The sequence below is a fragment of the Grus americana genome, chromosome 1 (genome assembly GCF_028858705.1).
Source record: "Grus americana isolate bGruAme1 chromosome 1, bGruAme1.mat, whole genome shotgun sequence".
Lineage (NCBI taxonomy): Eukaryota > Metazoa > Chordata > Aves > Gruiformes > Gruidae > Grus > Grus americana.
Window position 1 is genome coordinate 189057284 of NC_072852.1, and position 26232 is coordinate 189083515.

At 39.7% G+C, this 26232-nt stretch overlaps 1 long non-coding RNA gene across 1 annotated transcript; it reads left to right on the top strand.

The window, feature by feature from the left end:
* The first annotated feature begins 65 nt into the window (after nt 1-65).
* On the top strand, nt 66-17043 carry LOC129196751 (uncharacterized). Its single transcript, XR_008574220.1, has 6 exons — nt 66-193; nt 1506-1627; nt 4877-4951; nt 7573-7644; nt 10422-10648; nt 10763-17043. It is a non-coding gene; the product is annotated as an uncharacterized LOC129196751 (long non-coding RNA).
* Nucleotides 17044-26232: the final 9189 nt, after the last annotated feature.

Below are 26232 nucleotides of genomic sequence, written 5' to 3' on the forward strand. Positions count from 1 at the left end.
CTACCAACCCAACCGCCAGCAATGGGGGGGGGAGGAGGAGGGGGAGAGAGGGAGGGAGGGAAGGAGAGAGAGAGAGAGAGAGAAATGTCACCCGGAGTCCCGGCCCGTGTGGGAGAGGTGGCGTGTTAGAGATGTGTGTGGGAGAGAGAGAGGGGGGGAGCGAGACCTCCGCCGGCCCCGCGGACTTGTCAAGGTAAAGGCGCCGGGGGGGGGCAGCGCGTTTTGGGAAGGTAGGGAAAGCAAGCCGGCGGGGGGAGGGGGATGTACGCCAGAGGACCTGAGGAAAATATGAAGAGCGCCTCCCCCCCCCCACCCCCCCGCGCCTCCGAGGACCCCCGCGGCTCCCGCAGCGCTCAGGTTGCAGCCCCCACACCCCTCACCCCCCCCCCCCCCAGCCGCGCACCCCGCCGAAGCCGGAGGGGTTGAAGCGCTCGGCGCCTGCCCACATCGCGCGGAGGCAGCCCGCGGGCCCGATCCCGCCCTGGCAGCCGCCGCTCCCCCTCCCCCTCCTGCCGCCTCACGCGCTCCGCCGCACCGGCTCCGCGGCCGGCCCGGCTCCCGCCCGCCGCGGCGGCAGCGGCCCGGCGATCCCCCCCCACCCCCAGCTGCCCGAACCACCACCCCTCCCCGCCCCCGCCCGGGTTTGCGAACAGCCTCTGGTGAAAGCGAAGCTGAGCGGTGCTGTACGGGCGCATCTTGGGGCAGATTGGGCCCGGAGTGCCGTACGCTGGTCATTTGAAAAAAAATATCTCTCCGAGGAACTTGACGGAGCGAGGTTCAGCTCTGAGAGCGCTCCCGCCTCGGCTGTTCGCAGTGCTCGGGGGGAAAACGTGAACTTTCATTTTCACGCCGCACACCACCCCCCCTCGCCCCAAGTTGTGACTGACCGTAAGGTACCTGATAGTTGGGTTAGTGCTCCTGTCCCCATTTCACAGATGGGGAAACCGAGATGGAGGTTGCGAGCTGCTGAAAGCCACGGAGGGAAGGCAGGCTACAGTGCCGCCCGAACCACTAGTCTGCACTTGACTTTTGACTGCTGAAGGATTCTTTCCTGTGAGCTCTTCTCGTGCTGTGCGGACCCCAGCCTTTGTAGAGACACCCAACGCATCACTGCGAGCGGCTCCTCAGGATTTTTGTACTTCAGTGTTTAGGGTTTTTTTTAATCTGATATGCTTTTAAAAAGGGAAAGGAAAGCAGTCAAAAGCAGAGGCCTCATCAGACCTGCAAGCTGTTGTTCCCATGACTTTGGGGAAGATTTTCAAAAGTACATAACGAGAGTTTGGGAGCTCTGTTCCCACTGACTTTCAAAATCTTCCCTTCACGTCTGTGAGCTAGTCCTCTTAAACTCTGTTGGACTACTTGCAGGCGAATGTTAGCAGGCTCAGGGCCTAATGTTTCTCATGATTCCACTGCTCCCTTCTAGAGCTGCACTGACAAAAATATAAGCAGAACAAGTTTTGAAAGGAGAGGTAATCTCTATTTTTTTTTTTTTTTAACCGACACAGTTGAAAACAGCAAGCTTTTGGGCTGAAAAAGCTTAGACTATCATGGCTACGAAAACTGTACTGCTACTCAGAAAATACGTAATTCTGGAACTCCTTAGTGAAAAAGTAGTGCAAGGCAACATGTAAGTAATCACATAGCCAATATTATGCATTTGTTATTACATTTTCCTCAGATTTGAAGCTCGGTATTGCTAAAGAAACATTCCTAATTTTTTAAAGCAAGTTCTTAGTGAAGATTAGCCAGATGAAAAAACTTCGGTTCGTAAAACCTTTCTGTTAAAAAGGAGAAAATATAAATCATTTGCAGTGTATTTACATTTTTGCTCTTCTTTTATTAAAATTACTGTGAGAGAAATTTTCAAAAAGTGTGCCATTCACCTGAAAAGAATGATAGTAAATGTCTTCTAATTTTTTTTTTTTCTGAAGGTTATGTGCCTGTGAAAAGAGGACTTTGCAGTAGAAATAGCAATGAAAACTGTAAAGAAAAATATAAAATTATGATGTTGCTGATACCACTTCTCTGTACTTAGATTATATATAGTTTTACTCTAAATTAATTCTAGTTATTATTTTTCACCCATTTTTCCAAGTGTAATACAAGGATTAGATACAGAAGATAGTATGACATTCTGTTTAACAGGACATGGTATTCTCTTATATGAATCACACTATTGTCCTTTCAAATGTCATTCCTAAGGTTTCATTAAGATTTTTAATGAAAGTTAAATTTTTACATCCCCTAATATTTAATACTTACTATCAGATTCCATACTTAATGCGCATAGGCCCCGATCCTGTACAGACTGAAATGTATATTATTATGTGTAAGCACACTGAGTAGTTCTCTTCATTATTATGCTCTTGTATTTCGGATTTAAGAAGCTAATAATGATATTACATACTCATTATTCTCAGTATTACTTACGACTGCCCAAAACATAAACCTAACATAATAGTCTTGATTTACATCTTACATTCATATCTCTGGAACTGAAGTTAAATAACGCACAATTATAATAATTTAAGGATCAGGATGAGTAAATATTTAACTGAGTATCAGAAGAAGTGAGAAAGGCAATTGTTATAGTCTAAAAATCCATGTAATACGAGGTGGGTACTGCATTCTCTGGCTGTAGCATCTGGGAGAGGATCATCAGTTTGTTTCCTCAGTGACTAGTGAAGCCAAAAAGTCACAGCAGGAACACAGCTGAGGGCAGAAGGGAGAGGAAAGGGATTTTGAGCCTCACCAAAAGTGCTGTCAATTCTTTAGATCAAATTTCCATTCCAAACAACTTGGTCGATCAGAATGGTGGAAGTCTTATCTGCTGTGGTAGAAAAAACGAGGTTAAGCTGCAGTTTTTGTAATGGACTCCTTTCCTCATACAGTTCTCATTACAGCACTACCTGCACACCTTCTAGTAGTGCCTGTCCAATGTTATAGATTCTTCTCCTCAAAGAGTGTCATTATATTGTCAGAAAATCTCCTCATACTGTAATAAGTGACATGCCCAGCATTTCTTTTATTATCTGTTCTCTTGTTGCCAGGGGAAGGACCATGTGCAGTTGAATGTTTTCAGTTTATTTTATCTGTCTTTTCTTCTGTATACCTGTTATGTATTTATGTTAGTGAAGCCAGGTCAAAGTAATGTGTTTTGTTTTTCAAGCAAAATGCAGTTAGGTTTCTGATGGCCCTTAACTCCTGGGCACATTCATTCCATAGACTTGCACCAGCCCCGAGAAAGTTCTGTCTCTAGACATGATAGCTTTCCCCGCCTTGTTGCACAAGTTCTCTTATGTCAGAAGAGGGAAACTGTTGACAACTGGATTCAGTCTAGAGACCTAATAGGCAATTCTTCGTGAATTTAGGTTCTGGAAGATCTTGAGACCCTGAGTTGTAATTTGAAAACCTTGAGAAAATCAGTATAGAGTGGAAGTGAGTGACTTACAATAACCCACACTGCTGAGTTGACACTCCCCCCAGCTTCCTGGTCTTGGAGTTTCCTATATGCAGCAGACTTCGTACTTGGATATACGGAATTGCCTAGGTCCAGTTGAGAGGTGGCAAAACCAAAGCAAGGTACTTATCTGCCAAAATGGCACAGAAGCTTGTAGCCAGTCAGGGATGATTAGAAAGCTGGAGGCTGTCTTCTGACTCAGGCACACATTACTTTACAAATTACCTTGCTATTTGTTTTTAAGATTTATTTTACAACCGTGAGGATTAGAGGAATTTGTAATGAAAACTGGCATTGTGTCATTACCGTGTAACTTTTAAGTTAGATTCCTTGGCTTGCCTGGGTACTTGCATGTTACTCCATTACATTCATCTGGCCCAGTTCCTAAGTAAGTTAGACCAACTGGAGGGCACCAGGATACACCCACATGTAGTCATTATAACAATCTTTTTCAATAATCGCACACCTGCATATTATTTTGTTATTCTGTGTTTGTATGGCTATGGACATACAGCCAGTGGAAATTCCAAAATTTTTTGTACTTATTTTTCTAATTTGAGCCCTGCTTTGCCCCTGATGCTTGTCCAGCCTTCTAGATTCCTGTTACAGATTCATCTAAGCCTCCCTTCAGACCTCTTCTGTACATTTTATATCAGTTGAAGTTTAAAGTTTCAGTTTAATAACCTAGTAACTGTAGTTGAACGTCCTCTTTCATGTATGAGTTTTCCACTTCCTTCTGTAGCCATTCTGTCTCTGATTTACCCTGACAAATATAGGATTTGGAATTCATTACTTTTGCAATTTCAGTCTGCTAGTAATGATAGAGGTTGTAATCTAGAAAGGACTGAAGTGGACAGCATTTACTATTGTACAGTGAAAACAGAGTTCTGAATTTGCCAGTATAGACATGATCTATGGATGCTTCTGTAAGCAGTAAGGACTGCAAGAAGCATGTGCTGGCTTAGGACTTGCATCTGCTTTATTAGATTTCCTATAAACTTCCAGATGAAAAAAAGTAGGTTGGGTTTTTTTGGTTTTGTTTTTTTTTTACTGTAGACTACCTCCTGGTTTTTCAGTAGCCAACTTTCAATTTATTTTTTTTTCAACCTCTAAAATGCTTAACATAGCATAAAGACTAATGGTGTAGTCAAAAGGTTGAATTTACTATATTTCATTCAGATCTTATAATATTGACTCTAACATAGCTATAGGTCTGACTCATAATAATGAACATATCCCTAATGATTTAAGAAAGATTTGTTATTAAACTTAGGTTCCATGGTAAAGTTTTGTAAAAATGGCCTAACTGTAACTTGTAAATGTTTTAATATTTTTGTGGATTTAATGGTTGTGAAAAGTGCTGGCTTGATATCTGTGAAAACTAAAGTCCATTTTTTATTCGTGGATCAATTACAGCAGAGCAGTTGCCAACTGATCTTCTCTACAGCACCCATGAACTTCAGCCTTGAACTGAAGAGGACTTACCAAATGGTGAGAAAATAGTGTGGTTGTCATGACTATTAAGTTATTGAGGGGATGCTCTATTGTTGTTTGGTTTTTTTTCTTCCTAGCATTGATTCTGTTATTTAATAAGTATCGAAGTTAGATTTTTGTAGGGTAATTGCTGGAACCATAACCTAATTTCTCCCCCTCCCCCAGTATTTCAGCTGTTAACTTCTCAAGCTTTGCTATCTTCTTAGGTGTCCTTGACTTTTCAAAAATAATTGTTAGTGATACACTGAATTCATTTGCTAATTTCTTTATTACTTGCTTTAGCCTTAGTCCTGTGCATGTGCTTAACTCTGTTCACAAGTAGTTCTATCAATAGCACTACTTAAGAGGAGTGAAGTTCAGATATGTGGAATTGTTTGAAAGATTCAGGCTTAAACTTTGCAGATATGTATGCCTGCATTTAAATGAAATGCTACTGAAATGAATGCAGGAGTGAGGGATCTGGAAATGCTTTAGATAATATTAATTTGTTTGCTTTTATGCTGTTCAATTTATTTCTTTTAAGACAGCTTGATGTAAGTTGTTCATTTACTTCTCTAGTTTCCCAACTTCTGGGAAATTTTGAAATCTAAGCTTCAAAACATTTAAAAAATGCTCATAATTCTCCTGAGAAGAACAAAACATTATTTTATTTAACCATTTTATGAAAAGGTGACTGAATCTACAGGAACTAATTCTATCTCTAACTCACTTAACTCCTCTTAATCAGGTCTTTAATCTTACTCTAGTGCCCTACCTTCATTAAGTAATGATTCTTATATGTATGGATTTATTAAGCATACATCTTAAAAACAGCGACTTTCCTTTTTTACAGCTATAGATAAAGGACAGAATATTGGTAGCGGGGGGTGTGTGTGTGTGTAAGAATATAGTTGTTGAGTGTTGATATTGGCTTCCTTGTCATTTAGATAGGTGACAGCTGAAAGTAACAGTGCACAGAATGATCCATAGTTCAGGAGACAGACCACAATAATCAAAAGTTCACAGGATGCTGAGAGATGCCCCAGACATTTTTTTGGTTCACTTTTTGATCTCAAAAAAGTGGCTCAATTTCTGTTTTCCTTTAGTAACTGTATTTTAGAGTAAGAAATAAAAGGGACAGAAACCTACTAGCGGCTTATGATTTCCACATTTTCTCCTATCTCTATGGTTGTTACCATAGAGATTGGAATACGGGATATTAACCCTCTCCCAACTGTTTACCAAATTGGGTTTGGAAGTGCAAGTGTGTTTAAATAGGCAGGAGAGATGATGAGCCCTTTACACCAATAACTGAACTACACCCTGTGTTAAGAATTACTTTAGTACTGTTATCTACCACTGAACTAATTTAACCTTTGCTAGGGTTATTTACCATTTAGTGCATTAAAAATAATATTTAATACTTAAGCCAGAAAAAAGCAGTAGTTTTCAGGCAGATCTAACCCAGAGGCCATTTATTTTTAATACAGATTCAACAATCTATTTCTTTTTTTTCTTTCTCAGGCACTTTTTCTTTAGTTTTCTTTTTGAGACCTGATTCTTGAATAACTTTAAGCACTTAATTATTTACATTCTGCTTCATGAAACAATTAATCTTGTACTTAAGTCACAACACTTGCATGAGTATGGCTTTTGAGAGAAGAGTTTGAATCCACATTAGTCCCTTGCATCTTGTACTTGACTTTGCCTATCTGATAACCAATAGGCTGGATCCAGACTAGTGCCAAAGTGTGAGACTCCATGTTAGCAGGGTAAGGAGTTGGGGCTCAGATTTGAATGCACACTTGATACTACAGACACAGTGGATGATTCCAAGATGATTTAAATTTGTTTTCAAATTTAAGCACTTCATTAGTTGTATAGCTGAGCGGAATTTAGATATTCCACATGCTTAAAGTTAAATGGTTCAAGTTAAGTGGCTTAAAGGTTTTCCTAAAGCATTTTTATAATTGATGTAATTTTACTTCAATAGAAGAAGAGATAGGCCAATGTCAAACCATTTTGAAAAGCCCATTCTCATTGCTCTGCTAAGAAGATAATTGTGTTTCTTTTGTTCCATGCCCTTTTTGGTTAAATCACTTTCACTTCCCTGACTCTCCTTATACCCATTGTTTCCTACTAAACTTTCCTCTAATGTTCAGTTTTCTATTAACTTTTCCACACTGACTGTTCTTGGTCTCTCTTATTTTTACTGGAGTTTTGGAGAGGCCATTGTACTTTTTCAGTTTCTTTCCTTCTTTCATCAGTTCCTGGAATCCAACAACAAATAAACCCCTCTGATTTCAACTATGCCTTGTTGGTGAGAAACACACAAGTCAAAATTTAATGCTAGATCAATAGAAAGAATAAGCAGATCAGTGTGGCTGCCATTTATAAAAAAGGGAACTGGGACATGCATATTATTAAAAATTATTCCCTAAATTGGGATATCAGGATCTGGATCCAGGCAGTAGGGTCAGGATTTTAAGGGGATTCTTTAAAAATCACAATGCTAATTCTAAAAATAAACTTAAAAAAACCCCCGAAAACATGATGAAAGAAAAGTCCAGGTGTACTGAGTAGATTTGTTAGACTTAATGTCACTGTTATTGACTATGTATCACTGAATTTCTTTTAAGCCTTAGGAGAGGCAGCATGGAATTGGAAGAGAAAGCAGGGATCTCCATGAAGGGCAGTCAACTACAGTCTTGGTAAGTTCAAAAAACATATATAAAACTTTATTTCTGTTAAATTTTCACCTTTATGAAGTGACATATATTTAGGGCCCTGTTCACAGTGGCAAAACAAAGCCAGTTTTATTGAAACAGTCTCTACATTTTCTGGATTCACTTATGCTATCACCACATAAAAATCTGTGTTCTGTTATAGCTGAGTTTGTGGTGTAACTCCTGAATGAAAACAATAAGTGACATAAAATTCATTAGCTATTTTCACAGTGATTATGCTACAGTGTTTTCATGCCCAGTTTCTGAACAAAAAAACATATATAGGATTGTGTTGTCTCCTAATAATTTTTGAATCCACCGCTTAATTTCATCTGCATTTGATATAGAGATAGAGATCACAAAGTCAAGTTTCTACAATTTGAGTGAAACTTAGCAGCTAGGAGTACAGAAAGGACTCAAATTAGTGCCCCTGGGGTAGAAAAAGGTGCAGCATGGACTCAGAAATTTTCTGTTCCGTTCAACCTGTTGACTTGCCAGTCAGTGTGCTTGGTTGCTCTGCCAGTCAACACATGTAGCTCAGCCCTAGCCATGATGTGCGCTGCCTCTTGTTCTCCTGGAAGTCAGACACTGGTGTTTTCTGGGGAATTTAGGGCAATCTGTTTAGAAGGGAGTAGGAAACCAGCCAGGGTAGTGTCAGCCTGGGATTACCGCACAAGCGTGTTGGTGGCACATACAAGCATGTTCATAGGTAACTAGACTTCATTACTTCTGCTAGTCATGAAAAAAACCACCTTGGTTTTGCCAGGGCCTTCTACTCTCCCAAACCACTTGTGAATCATTCAGTTTTATGGTAGTTTCTATACCTGGATTAGATGCATGTTTTTCCTGTCCATGTCAGAGAAGGGGACTGTTGAGACAGCTTCAGTATTTTATTTCTTTGACTGTTTGGATGTCAGTTCTGAGCTATTCCTTAGGCTGTCAAAATTGTAAAACTGTGTTTTCTGCTCTCCCCAGAAACTGACTAATTTAGACTGCAGCTATGTGTCCCTGACCCATCCTACAACCTACACTCTTGGAGCAGTGCAGGAAACATGCATTGTATTCCAATTAACTTCCTTTGTGAAGAAAGATGTGGAGCTAGGCACAGGGACAGAAAACAATATTAGGATCTGGCTGCATCAAGTTACCACATTGCATTGCAACTTGGGAAATGCTAAATCTGTAGCCGCACGATCATGGGCACCACGATTGTCCTGAAAGGTGAAAAATCCTGAAAGATTGTCCTGTCCATTCTTCTCAGTTAATGAGAAATGGGCAGATTACACGTGGCAGAGGTACTTACTGATTCACTCACTTTGCAGGCTCAGGTGGGCAGCACTAACTTGGCAGCTGTCTGATATTTTTAAATTTTCTGCGTACTGTCAGACAGGGGTCAAGGTATCTTACAACACTTTTTAAACAAAACTTAGCACTGTAGCACTGTTCTTTAGAAACAGTTGAATTTTTCAGAATAACAGAAGCCTAAGTCATGCATATGAAGCATAAAATTTTAAAGCAGTAATATGAGAAGCACTTCCAATTCAATATTGTAAGAAACCTGACTTGATATGTGTATTGTAAATTTTTTTGTTTGTCCTCCTGCCCAGCTGAAAACCATCAACCTGGCAGTAAGGAACAAAAATCTGTGATATTCTTCTCCATTTTCTGCTTGTTTTCTTGTCTGTTGTTTCATAAAATCAAAGTCAGTAGGAGAACAACTGGTCATTAAAAAAAAAAAAAAGACTGAAAAGACTGCCTTCCATTTATATGGAACTTTTGGTTCTTCTGTTAGATTCTCAAATCCTTTCATTTGGTCCCAGCTTTTTTTTTTTTTAGAAAAATATAGTTGTTTCCCTAATGCTGTCTGTATCAAAGGAATGAAGAAATGTCTTCTGCATATTTCTAGGATCTAGTGGTTGTTCTTATAACCTTTATCACCAGTACTCTTGCACTGTGTCACCAGTTAAATATTATTTCATGGAACCTATGGCTAATGTGTTTTTAAATGGTTTATAATATATAAAAACATTGTAACTTATAATATTTTCCTTTTAAAGATCAACATAGATGTGTTTTTAATAAGAACAGTAAGGTCAAATAATGAATGTTAATTTTTGTGTGAACAGTGAAGTGGTGGTATATTCTTGTTTAACATTATGTTGCATGCTTCCTGTGTTTCTAATGGTGTTCACTAAGAGCTTAAACTTAGCAAATAATTAATTATAGTTGATTTTCATAAGGATTTTTTGTTTAAAAAAGCTGACCCTTTTTAGTGTAAAAGTGACTAATGCTAAACTACTTTCTATCATGTATTTTCAAAGATCTTGGTCTTACATGCTGCTATATGTGGTCAGATACTTTCATGATCATGAAGACTCCAGTAAATGCACAGGCCTATGCTGTGTCCCCAAAATGGGTGTTGTCGGACAGTTTTTAAAAAGACTTAAACACTAAAAAGCAACCTGCATCATAGACCAAAGAAACTAGGATGATTAATTTTTAGAAAATAATAATTAAAAATCTGTATTTCAAATACATATCAGTAAAAGCTCCCATAATGTGCTGTTGCTACATGTAAAATCCATAAGCAATTTTAAGCCAACATTCTTTAAAGAAGGCGCTAAAAATTCCTATAAATAATATGCAACTTAAAGATGTATGGAACTCCTTTATTATGTGTTAAATGCTGTAATAAAACAGGCTATCAGTAGGTTTTGCTGCATGTTACTAATTTTTTTTTTTTTATCCCGGTATTTTTGCAGGTGTGTGGAGGAACAGGTCCTGTTCTTGCTGTTGTTACTCCCACATAGGCGGACTCTGTAACTGATTATGTGTGGGTAGGGGCCTATTGAAATTAAGGAGATTCTGCAATAGCGCAGGGTTCTTTTTGTGAAAGTTCAGTTGCAAGATCAGGACCCTACTGTGACTCCTTACTGTGAATTCTGTCAGTGTGTCATTGATTGTGCTGGAACCTGCCTTTTGGGATAATGTAAGTCCTGCTTTTCCCCCAAATGTACTTTAGACATGAAATAATCATAAAACATTTCTAATTAGAAAATTAATATAATTTACATGCATTCTTTTAATTATGTTTTTTTGGCAGTACCAAATAATATATTCCTCAAAACTTCTTAATGGCACTGAGGCTTTGTGGATAGTTGGTCACATGATGAGAAAATTCAGCTGTAAGTACATTAAAATGATTGAATTTTTCAATAGTTAGTCTTTACTGATGTTGACAAACTAATAATGATAAAAAGGTGAATCAAGAGGTTTGACTTCTGTCAATTGACTTCAGTTCTTTTTAGAAAATACATACAATATATCCATTAAGGATTTAATTATTCTTGGGTAATTCACCATGTGAACCTGGAGTCCTTCTGTACTGCTATTAGGCAGGAAGTTTTAATTGGTTTATTTTCTTTATTTTCAGAATAGCGTGTCTCTGACTTGCTCTGTATTTTCACCCATAAACTTTCTGAAATTTATAGATCTATAAAAAACTGTTTATACCACCAGTATTTGTGTAGATATTGCAAACTGATTTACTAACATAATTGTCTTGCTGAGTTGAACATTGAAATGTTAATAAATACACACTTATACTTGTGTCGATGTAACTTGGTTAAATTAAACTAAACTGAGCTGGCATTATGAGTGAGTTTGATCATGCATGCCGATTAGCTATAGTCTTAGGCAGGAACTGCATATTTTATTGTACCCAAGTGCTCTTTGTGCTTAATCAATAATAATTACCCATATCATATGTCAGTGGATTCACCCAAAATAACTATAAATATCGGTGCTTGGATTAAGGAGGAAGTTCTTTTCCTGTAGCTATGGGTACAGTCATTGCTATGACTCCTATTTTTATATACAAATGAGCAAAAACTACATGTAGGTGTTTTCCCTGCATAACAAAAGGGGTGTTATAAACTCCATGCCCTTTTTTATGATGCCATATTTTCTTTCTGGTATTCAAATACAAAAACATTTTCAATGGGGTCTTAGTATCTGAAAAATGGAAGAACTGGAAATGTTACTAATTTTGTGAATATTTATTAAGGGGCTGTAAAGGTCTAGACAAGATGTATATAAGGACAATTAGAGGTTCTTTCCCATGGAGCAAGGACACAGATAATAATTGGTGAGTAAAGATTAAGGAGGACAGGATTATTTTTTTTGCTTGGGACAAGAGCAGCATGAAATGAAAGTAATTTGAAGAAAGAGCAAGACCAAAGAAGAAATCATAAACGCGGATCAAAAGCAGACTAGAGAGTCCAATTTAAAACAAACAAACAAAACCAAAAACCAGAAAATGGACGGCAAAAATATGCCTGAAAGGAGAACTAAATGCATAGCTACTGGTATTTTTCATTGCACTGAATATATGATAGACTTAAGTTTAAAATTTTCAGTGTTTTTCTTTTTTTTTTTTTTTTCTGTTGGAGGGGAGTATATTGGCTTTGAAGAAGTCATCAGTGACTAGTTGTGAATTACCTGTATAAATTGGGGATTCAGGATGACAGGTACAACTAAGAACAGAGGACAATGGGTTATGAATGCTAAACTAGAGTTAGTGCTAAGCAGAAGCCATCATTTCTTGTTCAAATACAGAACTTACTGATTTTGAAATGTATCATCTTCAACAGAGCTCAAAACACAATTTGATTGTGTTTGTTACAGGAGGGGAATTTTCAAAGTTCTAGGTTAAAAACTTAGCAGTGATTCTTTTGAGATTTTGCAATATAAAATGAAATTGAGATTTTTCACTATGAAATGAAATCAAGATTTGAGAACATTGTATGTTTCATTTTGCATTAAAAAATCTTGATCAGCATATTTTGGTTTTAAAATATTTAGACCTAATGGTTTACTGTTTTCACCTTTTAATCCTATTGGCTGTATTTATTCTTACTTGCATTAAGTTGAGTAAAAGAAAGAAAAGGAGAGGGAGATTAGGTGATTGCAAAAAAAACCCCAAACACAGCCCTCTAGCCCTGCCCGTCCCAAAGCAGATCAAAAGAAGTGCCTCAGAATAGGTCTAGTTTCAGAGGAGAAAAGAAGGAAGGTGACATGCTAGTGAGTGGGGTATGAGGAGCCCCCTGGATGTTTCAGATGTATCCAATTTTTTCACTCATCACTGCTGAGAGGCAGATCACCTAGGCGTGACTGCTTCTTCCTGTCATGGCAACTTACCCATATTTTGAGGGAGCTAATGTTGGGGCACAACTCTGTTCTGCCAGCGGTAGTGCTGCTGCAAATATTATTTGGAAGAAAAGGAACTCTGAATTGTCTCCTGTAACCAGCTCTGCGCTACTCACTGCTGCTAACCTCCATTGTTGAGCACCTGATCTCATTGTTTCTTTGGTTTAATCCATGCCATGATGCTGTAAATGATTGAAACTAGGAAAACAGCAAGAAAGCGGATATCAAGAGAAGGAGTTGATGTTGTGGAATGTAGTTAGTGGGCATTTGCTACACAGCTACACGTTGTGTGAGCTTGGGAATACTTCAAGAGCTGGAATAGCAAACTACAGCAATGGGGAGTAAGTTGCCTTTAGTGGCAAACCAAGGTGATATCCCTGGTTGTGTGCGCTAAGAAGGAAGAGCAAAGGAATGTCCTGAATATTCAGTATGTTAGGTGGTGTAAGTTTAAATTGTGAGATCTTTTTCTTTGCTGCTGTTTGTGCTTGGCTTGTATCATGACTGTCCTGTCTTCAAGCAGGAGGTAGCATGGTTTTGTTTATGTCAAATGATGCACCCATCATATTATCATGTCATGAACATTGTTTTTCTTCAACCCCTGAAAGTCAAAGCATGGTAGTATAGATAGTTGTAATAAGTTAGTAATAAAGGTGACATGAAAGAATTTTCTCATTTCACAGTATTTATAGGAAAAACAATGTGGTTTTATGTGTTTCATGTATCTCCTCCCATCTCCTTTTCCACTCCTAAGCAGACGTAATGCATGAAAATTTTCTTTAGTAGTGCCCTTGGTTCTTTATTTCCAGTTACAAGTATTGGTCTTTTGTTGGTAAGTTTTTTCATATTTAGGTTGAGTCCCTAAAAACCTCTGCATCCTCTGTGAATGACACCATCATGCTGTCATTTGTTTTAATTCATCAAATCTAGGCTAAGTCTGAGTTTGGGGAATCTTTTTCCAACTCTTTAAGGATGGTCTTTCCTCTCTGTCAGACAATTATATTTTTCATCCAGGTTTTCCACAGATCATGGCTTTATTAGAAAATCTTTTGCCTTGGACAAATTCAGTCTTTCCATGCTCGTTATCTAGTCAAAGTGCTAGTCTACTGTAAATAACAGCTTCCAAACTTACTCCTTTGGTATTTTCAATTTCCTTCTTCAGTTTAAAGCAATAAAGATAAGCTATCTATCCTAATTTTCAAGGCCCATCAAGACTACTTCTACCCGGTACCTCTCCTTCAGTATCGAGAGGTTGACTCTGGTTTTGATCAACATATGGTGCCAGCTTTCATCATTCGGTCATTGAATTTTCAGACCACACTGGATATTTTCTCCTCAGCTGCCTCTTGGTTATTGGTTGACTTCTTCATAAACAGAACTGTTCGCTATCTTCCTTTAAATATCTTCTTAAAAGTTTTATGTACTGTGAAGCTTAAAACAATTCAACTAAACAACAGTTACAATGCAGGTATATTAATGCCAATATTTATCACAGTAGTACCCTGTCATTGCATTTGTACTCTGCCATAATTCCTCTGTTGTCTCTTTATGTAGAATTCGAGCACATTTACTTTTTGTTGTGTGTTTATTTATGGCCCAACATAATGAGAAGTGGTCCAGGGTGAGGCCTCCCAAGATTTATGGTAATACAAATAAATAATAACAAATACCCAGTAGATGCTGCACTGTAGCTGTTGGATTCTGCTGTGCTTAATGTCACATCATATTTAATGCAGAAAAAGGTGCTCCAACTAGAGGCCTCACAAAAGGGAAAGAAGAAGTGAATTGCAGCCAACAGATAAAATGCTGGCCCCAAAAGCCTTCTCAACTCTCAAACCCAAGTCAATAGCTCCTGGCATTGTGTCCTGAAAGCATCCCTCTCTTCTCTTCTCCACAGCAGTGAGAACAGACTTTCCATCCTCATAGAAGGAAGTGAATGCAGATATTACAAAGTTCTGCAGTGTGTGCAAAAGGTTAAAGGATTTTTTTATACTTCCATAGGGTCCTTCTCCTCCTTAGTGCACTCCCTTCCTGACACAGCATCTCTTGGTACAGAAATCTTGAATAACCACAAGCACTTGTTCCAGCCATACTGTTGGTCAGTCCTTTTTCAACTGCCATCTGATCTCTGTTGAGAAGGAACCTACACTAGTTTTGATTTGGTATCTTGGTACATTGCTATCTCATAGTGCACCGTTTCCGTTGTGCCTTGAAAGTCATAATTCTTCAGAAGAGTGGTAAGCACGAATTCCATCAGGAATTCCCAGGTATGTCACCCTCTTTCTGGAAGTGGATCTGCATGTATCCCTTTTCTTTCTTCAGTGTCTAGATTATACAGAGATGATCGAATCTCTAGAGCCTAGCTGATACAGAGATGGTAGATTGAACTATACGGGGAAATGATACTGTATATACTAAAGAAAATATAGTCAAATAAGTTAATTTTATCAGAATAAACCACAAAACATAATTACAAATGGTTCTATATCTGAATAGGAGAAGTCTAGTAAGAGCTCTGGACTATTTGATGGGATGGAGACAGTGACTGTGGAGACTGGAGAGGACATACAACCCGAAAGCTTGATCATAACAAGAGTTCTCGGTTATCTAAATATAGACTGGATAAACTTAACATTAGGCCACATTAGGCCATCATGCAGAGGCTGTATTTTTAGGTATCATCAAGTACTACTTTTTTAGCAAACCAGCTAGAAAATCCAGAAAAGGGGGGACAGCCCTTCATTTAGTCTAGATTAGCACACAAGAAGTGACTATATAAGAGCCATTCAATAGCGGTATCTCATATCATACACAAGTTTCTCATACTTGTAGGAGAGAAAAAGATTAAAATATAAGTAAGTCCAGTATTGTTTAAAAAAGAAGAATTGCATACAAATGAAGACACATTTTAAATAAATACTAAAAGAGATACGGGGAATTTGCTTTCTGATTCTAAGCCAATTGAATAAGAATTGTCCAACACAACTGAATAGTAAAGGAAGTTACTAGAAATAGAGGTTTTTCAAAAAGTGAAATCCAAGCAAGCAAAGCAGAAAAGAACACAATTCTGGCAAGTTGAATGTAGCCCTATTGTAAGACAGAGCAAAAAGATTTTGAAATGCAACAGGCTAAAATCCTAAAAGCCAAAAAGCATTTTTTCAAGTGTAAATTTTGTTAGTAGGGAGGTGAGTTCAGTAGATAATTGCAGATAAAAGAGACTATTTAAGGACAAAGCAATCACAGAAAGAAACAAATGAACTCTTTGCATTGGCAAGGTTTGTTGCAGGGAGATTAGGGGCATCCCCACATAAAAGTTGTTCTTTATAGAGAATATTTCAGATTTGGGATATCAATAAAAGATTTTTTAACAAATTGATTGAATAAACATTATCAGATTGCCAGATAGCATGTTGTTCATTCAGTAGTCCTAGAGAAAATCAGAAATTGAATTGGTGAGCCATGAACTGTATTGTGTGATCTATCGCTTAAATTAGCCTTGATAACAGAGGAATGGAAAGTGACAAATGTGACACTAGTTTTAAAAAGGACTCTAGGGATGACCGTGGATTAATGGACTAATAAGTCTACTACCATGATAGACAAAATGCAGTAAATGTGCTAAAGAATACAATTAATAGGAACATGGATAGGTGTAATAGGCGACCATCATCTTGGCTTTTCTACAAGGTAGTTTTGTCTTAGAGCTTTGCTAGTTGTTTGAAGGACTCAACTGATACACAGGAAAGGGTGACCCAAAAGTTTTTAAAAAGCTCCATAACCAAAGACTGTTAAAAAAATGAAGTATTGAGTTACTTAAAATTCTTTGTGGATTAGTAAAAGTTACAAGATAAGGAACAGTATAGCAACTAATGGGCAGCTTTAACAATGCCACCTCACAAAGATTTGTACTGGCACCTTTGCTGGTCCACTTATTCCTAAATGGTCTGAAAAAGTGCAGTGATAAAGATTGCAGATGATAAAAGGAAAATATTGAGTTGGAGTTAGGCCTGATGTTGACCCTGAAGAATCATAAAATCATAGAATCATAGAATGGTTTGGGTTGGAAGGGACCTCAGAGATCATCTAGTTCCAACCCCCCTGCCATGGGCAGGGACACCCTCCACTAGACCACATTGCCCAAAGCCTCATCCAATCTGGTCTTAAACACTTCCAGGGAGGGGGCATCCACAACCTCTCTGGGCAACCTGTTCCAGTGCCTCACCATCCTCACAGTAAAGAATTTCTTTCTAATACCTAATATAAATCTACCCTCCTTCAGCTTAAACCCATTACCCCTTGTCCTGCCACTACACTCCCTCATAAACAGGCCCTCTCCAGCTTTCCTGTAGGCCCCTTCAGGTACTGGTAAGCTGCAATTAGATCTCCCCAAAGCCTTCTTTTCTCCAGGCTGAACAACCCCAACTCTCTCAGCCTGTCCTCATAGGAGAGGTGCTCCAGCCCCCTGATCAGTTTTGTGGCCCTCCTCTGGACTCGCTCCAATAGCTCCATGTCTCTCCTGTACTGGGGCCCCCAGAGCTGGATGCAGTACTCCAGGTGGGGTCTCACAAGAGCGGAGTAGAGGGACAGAATCCCCTCCCTCGACCTGCTGGTCATGCTGCTTTTGATGGAGCCCAGGACACGGTTGGCTTTCTGGGCTGCAAGCGCACACTGCCGGCTCATGTTGAGCTTCTCATCAATCAATACCCCCAAGTCCTTCTCCTCAGGGCTGCTTTCAATCCATTCCTTGCCCAGCCTGTAGTTGTGCTTGGGATTGCACCGACCCACGTGCAGGACCTTGCACTTGGCCTTGTTGAACTTCATGCGGTTCGCACGGGCCCACCTCTCCAGCCTCTGGAGGCATCCCTTCCCTCCAGGTCCCTCTGGATGGCATCCCTTCCCTCCAGCGTGTCGACCACACCACACAGCTTGGTGTCGTCGGTAAACTTGCTGAGGGTGCACCTGATCCTGTTGTTCATGTCACTGACAAAAATGTTGAACAGTGCCGGTCCCAGTACTGACCCCTGAGGAAAGCCACTCATCACCGTTCTCCACTTGGACATTGAGCTGTTGACCACAACTCTTTGAGTGTGACCATCCAGCCAATTCCTTATCCACCAAGCGGTCCATCCATCGAATCCAGGTCTCTCCAATTTAGAGACAAGGATGTCATGCAGGACAGTGTCAAATGCCTTGCACAAGTCCAGGTAGATGACGTCAGCTGCCCTTCCCTTATCCACCAATGCTGTAACCCCATCGTAGAAGGCCACCAGATTTGTCTGGCACAATTTGCCCTTAGTGGAGCCGTGTTGGCTGCCACCAATCACCTCCTTATTTTCCATGTGCCTGAGCATAGTCTCCAGGAGGGTCTGCTCCATGATCTTGCCAGGCACGGAGGTGAGACTGACCAGCCTGTAGTTCCCTGGGTCTTCCTTTATTTCCTTCTTAAAAATGGGGGTTATGTTCCCCCTCTTCCAGTTGGTGGGAACTTTGCTGGACTGCCAGGACTTCTCAAATATGATGGAGAGTGGCCTGGCCACTTCATCCGCCAGTTCCCTCAAGACCTGTGGATGCAACTCATCAGGTCCCATGGACTTGTGCACCTTCAGGTTCCTTAGATGGTGTTGAACCTGTTCTTCTCCTCCAGTGAGTGGTTCTGCATTCTCCCAGTCCCTGCCTTCTGCGACCTGGGCAGTGTGGCTCAAGCATTTGCCATTGAAGACTGAGGCAAAAAAGTCATTGAGTACCTCAGCCTTCTCCATATCCTGGGTAACCAGGTCGCCCGTTTCATTCTGGAGGGGACCCACATTTTCCCTCGTCCTCCTTTTATCACTAACATACCTATAGAAACTTTTCTTGTTGTCCTTGACATCCCTGGCCAGACTAATTTCTATCAGGGCTTTGGCTTTCCTAATCTGCTCCCTGGCTGCTCGGACAGTTTCTCTGTATTCTTCCCAGGCTACCTGTCCTTGCTTCCACCCTCTGTAGGCTTCCTTTTTTTGTTTGACTTTGCCCAGGAGCTCCTTGTTCATCCATGGGGGCTTGTTCATCTTGGTGGTTTTGCTTGACTTCCTCTTTGTTGGGATGCATCGCTCCTGAGCTTGGAGGAGGTGACCCTTGAATATTAGCCAGCTGTCTTGGGCCCCTCTTCCTTCCAGGGCTTTGTCCCATGGTATTCTACTGAGCAGATCCCTGAAGAGGCCAAAGTCTGCTCTGCTGAAGTCCAGGGTAGTGAGCTTGCTGCGCGCCCTCCTCGCTACCCTGAGGATCCTGAATTCCACCATTTCGTGGTCAGTGCAGCCAAGGCTGCCCTTGAGCTTGACGTCCCCTACCAGGTCCTCCTTATTGGTGAGAATAAGGTCCAGTATGGCACCTCTCCTCGTGGGCTCCTCTATGACTTGGAGGAGAACGTTGTCATTGACACATTCCAGGAACTTCCTGGATTGCTTGTGCTCTGCTGTGTTGTCCCTCCAGCAGATATCAGGGTGGTTGAAGTCCCCCATAAGGACCAGGGCTTGTGAGCGTGAGGCTGCTCCTATCTGCCTATAGAGGTCTCCCTGGTCAGATGGCCTGTAGCAGACCCCCGCTATGACGTCCCATGCCCCAGCCCTCCCTTTAATCCTGACCCATAGGCTCTCGGTCAGCTCCTCATCCATCCCCAGGTGGAGCTGGTCATTGACATAGAGGGCGATGCCCCCTCCTCATCTGCCCTGCCTGTCCTTCCTAAAGAGCCTGTGTGTTGCAGAAGGATCTCACAGTGGGACCTGTGCTGATACAGGAGCCATGGCTGTCAACAGAGGCCAGATATCATTGACCCCACTGTTCAGTCATAGCTATCAGCAGAGAGAGGCAGTGGCTGTTGGATTACAGCAGCCATCGCCCCATAAGCTGTGAGCTCAGCAGGCTGTGACCAGTCCTGCCGCTCAGGAAGGCAGGGACTTGTAGCTATTCTTTCTAACCACAGCAGGGGCTGGGAGTTGAAGAGGAGATTCTTCCTCCCTATTTCTCAGGGTTTTGCAGCTCCAGCGAGCCTAAAGTGCAAGTTTTGATCCTGGAGTTCCTGCCTGTCACAGGGATGGAATATCACTGATATGTAGTATCTTGCTGCTGTGAGAAGCCAGGGCTCTCAAGCTGTCTTACTGGTGTTTGCATGGATTTTTAGCAGCTCCTGCTAATTTTCTAAAATCATTCTGGATGGAGTTGATGCTAGCAAAAAGTGACAAAATGGTATTTGAAACAGAAAAGTGGTACTGCTATGCTGGTTAATTTTGAGCATTGATGAGAACTGTGTATGATATAGAAAAGGATAACTAAGAGGTATGGCATAGCTCTTCTGCAGGGACAGTGAATGGATCAGGATTCCTCAATTTGGAAGAATGTTGACTGAAGACTAGGTAATGTGAGAAAGGTCTCTAAAACCATGAATACATGGAAAAGGTTAATAGGGGACTATAACTCCTTGTTTCTCATAATAGAAAAATGAGGGGCCTTTGGTGACTGTTTTGTTTAATTTAGGTGATTGTTAGGATGGCAAAAGGCTGCTTAGCACTAGTTTTATCTGCCATAGTTTTGTGGATACATCTTTTCAAGTGCACAAAACCCAACTGTTTACTGATCTTGAAAACTCCACTTGTCCTGAACCAGCTGTGGCCAAAATCCAACCTGTGCAGAATTATAGCTTTTCTGTAAATAAAAGTTCGTAGTCCTCATTGACTGATGATAAATTTTCAAATGTGAATCAAATGTAAACTGGTCCCATTTTCCTAAATCTGCACATACTTTTTTATCCTCTGCTTTTGTTTGTTCCATTATCTGGCAGAAGCAATATTATGGGTGGGCAGATCAGTTTTACTTCTGTTATTTACAAACCTGTGAGCAATGGAGAATGCCAGTTTGCTACTACTTCAGAAAGCTAAAAGCAGTAGCAGGCCCTAAAATTAATCCCAGGAGAAATCAAATAAAGCAGCAGAAATGTTTCACACAGCAACCAGAAGGTCTGGAGGGAGGGATGGAGTAGAAGACATCATTGTACCTTTGAAACAGCTGGAATGGTTTCCAAGCTGTGGTCCACAAACCCCTGGTGGACTACAAGGCTATGGTAAGTTGAACAACTGTTTCCCTAAGCCATAGTTAACAGTGTTTTAAATAGTGTTTCCAATTAAAAGTTTGATCAGATGGGTGTGTCGTGGGTTTTGAAAAATGTTAAGGGCTGATAATGATCTGTTGTTCCAAAAATATGGGAACCACTGTTCTGGAGTGTATGAAAAAGTAGAGAGCACTTGCCACTTTCTCAGCTTTAGGTAGGTTGCATGCCTCTCCATCAGAAGCACCATTGAGAGGTTCCCAGAAAGGAGCCAGGAACAGCAGTTTGGTAGCATTGACCCTTCTGTCCCCACCACGTCCTCCCCAGTAACAGAACTGTGGGGTTCTTAATCGTTGTGTTGTCCTTGAGTATCACTAGACGTTTTCACTACCCCTGCTTTTCATATATACTCATGACTAGTAGTAGATTTAGTTTTCTGAGAAGTGAGTATAATTTTTCAAGTTTTGGGTCCTCATCAGACAAAGATTAAACTTGCCAATTCCACTAGATTAAAATATATATCCATCTTTGAATTAATAATTGGTTTCTCATTGCCAGAAAAAAAGATTTTAAAATTTTCTATTCTGTCATTATTAACAGATGTAAACTTTCCTTGCAAGTATTAGCATGCCTTATTACAATATCTATTTATTACTTTTAAAAAAACCCCCAATTCTATTTGACCAACTTCTTTTAATTTATGTCAGCTCCCTGAATGGTAATTTTACATTGTAACAATCTTCTTTGTCCTCATATTTGGTCTCTCATTATTTTTTTTTCCTACTGAAAATTTTCCAGAATCATAAAAATATTTGTATTATCAGTGCTTTTAGTTGCCCTTGACATAGGTTACTTCCCATTGTTCTGAGTACGATGCAAGCACATCCACAAGTAATTTGTAAGATGTTGTCTTTTCCAACATACTGCACATCTTTATATTAGGCATTATGGTGGTGTCGAATTTGAGAAATTCCGAATTACAAGCTTTATTCAAATGGTATAAATATGTTTATCCTGAAGAAATCAATTGTCTAATGTGAGATTATTGTAGTGTATTTTGTGAAATTTAAACAAAAAAAAAATGGAAACAAACGTTATTGACAATAATGTTTTAAGAGGAACTAATGAAAGTTGGCAGGCAAGCATGCTCTCTGTAACCCTTTTTGTTCCATATTTCTTAGTCATGTGTTTTGATACATATATGGAAAATGAGGGGGTTTGTGCATGTTTTCATATTATCTTGCTAAATACCTGTTGCTAACTTAAATGATTCTGAAGTTGTCTTTGCTCAGGCTTAAGCTACTAGCTAAATATGAGATTGAGGGGAATCTTTGCCTTGTATCAGAAAGGAACATATAAGAGAGGAGAGAGTGACTTCTGATGTAGTGTGGTGTCATCTGTGAGTGACAGGAGAGATAGATTCAGGAGTCTAGGCAAGGCATATGGGTACAGAAGCAGTGGTGGGGTGTATGGGTAGGACTGGGGATGACTGTATGTGAACAAAGAATTTGGAATAGGGATCAGAACAGGGTTTCTGTAAGAGGTGGAGAAATCACAAGCTGGATAAACACTTTGGGGGCAGTTGGAAGTCACTTTACCACAGATCATGGCTACAGCTCTGTGTCTGAACCTAGTTCACCCCACACTTGCCCTACCTATGCCCTTCCCTGTGTCTTCTGGAACCCCATCTTCTTCTCCAGTTCCTGCACATGACCCTTTTAAGTGGAAAACCCACTTTCCTGCTTACTCCAGGAACAGTTACACACAAAGGTACAAATGGTCCCACAAATCCCTCCCATCTAAAGCTTCTCTTCTGTCCCACTATACTTTCTTCTGCCTCCTGCTATAGGGTTCTGCACTGCAAGTGCAGACAGATAAATGAGTCATAGAATAGAATAACAGAATCATTTAGGTTGGAAAAGACCCTTCAGATCATCGAGTTCAACTGTAAACCTTACATTACCAAGTCCAACACTAAGCCTAAGTGCCACATCTACATGTCTTTTAAATACCCTGGGCAGCCTGTTCCAGTGCTTGACAACTCTTTCGGTGAAAAAATTTTTCCCAATATCCCATCTAAACCTCCCCTGGTGCAGCCTGAGGCCATTTCCTCTTGTCCTATTGCTTGTTACTTGGGAGAAGAAACTGACACCCACCTTGCTACAACCTCCTTTCAGGTAGTTGTACAGAGCGATAAGGTCTCCCCTCAGCCTCCTTTTCTCCAGGCTAAACAACCCCAGTTCCCTCAGCAGCTCCTCATAAGACTTGTGCTCTAGACCCTTCACCAGCTTCCTTGCCCTTCTCTGGACACGCTCCAGCACCTCAATGTCCTTCTTGTAGTGAGGGGCCCAAAACTGAATGCAGTATTCCAGGTGTGGTCTCACTGGTGCTGAGTACAAAGGGACTCGAATGAGATGCTGTGGAAGTGGTGGGTGTGAAATAATAGTGCCTCTCCTTTCCAACATACAGTTTGCATCTTCTTCAAGTGGGACATGTCCAATCATTTGAAATCTGCTGGTCGTAGATGAATTCTTTGTTCTTTTTCCCCTTTTCATGCAGTACTTATTAGAATGTGATGATTTTTTTCCACATGATGAATTATGATTTTTTTAGATAATGTTTGTCTTACTAATCAGCAGAAAAGATCTTGGATTTTTAAAGCCTGGTGCCTTTGATTTGCATTTTTCTATGTCCTTCCTAAAAATAAATAAATTAATTAATCCAGTGGATGAATGCACCTACTGGTGATAAGTTGAAACTTACTGAAAGAATGGTTGCTTTTCTTAATTATTGTTTTGCAGATCCCTTAAAAGTTGTTCATGAAGACTAAAGAGTCTGCAGAAAGATTGAAAGCTGATGTCTTAGGGCATCCCCCTAAATGCGAGGGTTTTTTTAAATGCAGGGGTTTTATTTTGGCACAGATGTTTTCATAAATATTAAGCTTTTATTTAACAGTTTTCCTTCTTAATATATGATTGCATACTTATGTCTATGACTAAACTTAGCTAGCCAGAAGAGCAAGATTTCTGTAAAAGTTTCCGATCAGCACCTGACAATACAAACAGGTTAGGTAGCAAGATCACTGTAACAATAATAAAATAAAGGATACTTTTTCTTTTATTTGGTTAGAGGGTACATTTTAATGGAAAACTATTTTGGTATTTCTTTCTTGGGTAGATTTTTATAGTGGATATAGAGATCACTCTTCTAGTTAGTCAATGTTGGGCCCTAAGAATTGGCTCTACTCTTGTTGCTTGTCATGTTGTTTTATCTTTAAAGACGGCAGGAGTTCATGACTACTGAGAGGTAACACCTTGAAGTTTTGGCACTCTCCTCTACAAAGTAACTTATACTGAGCTGACTTTCTGTTATCATGTCAGTGAAACATCAAATGTTGATACTATGTGTGAAACAATGTTTGATATAATTGCTATTAAGTAAATTGAAAAAATCTTGTAAAGATGGATTTTGTGTTTAGAAGAGCTGGCGTCTAGAAATGTATGTCATGGATATAGGTAATAAACATTTATGAATTGCTACAGGAGAAAAATCTTTGCATTTGTGTACAGTATGCTAGTCTTAACTCTAGCTATTTTTATCTCCTTCTAAATATCCTAAGTTGGTTATAAAGTATTTAAAGAGATTAATCATTACATTTGTTGAAGGATTCAGTGCATCATTTAAAATGGCTACTAAAGGAAAGAAGTGGACGTGCGCTTCTCATAACAGCTAAGCATAAAAATAAGGTATCAGAGATAATAATATAGTTCCAAGTCAGTAAAAAACATTATGTTTTGCTCTATGAGCAGAGCTCTTTACAGAACAGTGATCTCATTCTAAGATTACAGTTATCTAAATAGATCTTCATTGCTAAACTTTATTCTGGTGATTTTATATCTTTGTTAGAAATGAGAGAACACGAACACATTTTAAGCCATGCTAAAAGCTTTGAGGACTTAGTATTTCACACCAGGATTGGATCCATAGCCCTTTTAAATTTTGGAATTTCAGAAATTGTGCGGTGAGTAGGAAAAAGCAAATGTGAAAGGAAGAAACTGAAATGGAGAGGAGGAAATTATTTTCCTTTACAGAAGGAAGGGAAAGATGAAAAACAGTGTAATGAGCATAGGAGAAATAATAGGGCGAAGAGGGAGGAGTCAGGTAAGTACACTAATATTTTGTATTTAGCGCTCAGATATGTTATGCTTTATGCTTGCATGGAAAAGGGATTGAGGCTTCAGCTTTCTGACTAACTGCTGCGCTGAGCTGTACTCTGTGCATTTTTGTTTTAGCATGGTCACTTCTAAGGAAGGCTTTAAATTGACTTTCAGAGCCAACCTGAATCACGAAATGCATCATTCTGCTAGAAAATGACGACTGCCCCAATGTTCTGTCTTCCTAAGTTAGCTCTTAAAAAAAACACTATTAGACATTAAAAATCAAAGCCAGTTTTTTGTATGTATATTTCTGTTGTTAAATCTAGTCACTAGCATTTGGGGCAGGGCACAGGCAGGCAGACAATAACACTTAAGAGTGGCAAAATTTGTGTGCAAAATCTAATTGTAGTAATACTGAAAATGAAAATTGAAATTGCTTATTAATCATTATTCAACAGAACTAGGCAAAGTCAATTAATTCATAACCAAATATAGCTGTACGGATTACTTACATTGGCTTTCATTACAGATTAGACATCAGTGTGTGAATTTCATCCATAATCTGTAATAAAATAAAATAAATTAGGAAATTGGCAAAAAAAGTTTAATTCAGCAATTTGTTCATTTATGTGCTTAGTTACTGCATGATTCCCATGAGTATACATGGTGTTATAGCAGAGTAAATGTTTAGGGAAATGATGTACTTTTTAAACTGAGCAATTAACTAATATTTATGTAATGACTACAACTGGTCTTCGTGAATTACCATGCTAAAAACTTGTTTATTTTAAAATAAGATAGACACCTCCCGATTTCTTATATTCACTTAGTGGTATGCATAAAATGCCTTAATGGTCCACCTGAGCAACACTTTAGTGTAACTGAGCCCTTGGCTGATGTAGAGCAGAGTAGCATCCCCACTAAAACTGCCCCATTGCTGAGAAAGTGTGAAAATGGGTGGAGCAAGGAGAGGCCTTACGGTGCCAATTCACACATAGTTTTGTAATGGTAATATCTACTTTTTGGAAGTTAGTGTATTAATTTCTGTTGATAGAGACGTCTGCATAAGAATTACGCTATAAATTGCTGTGTGATAGGGTTCCCTTTCCTGTACAGTGTCTGCATTGCTGG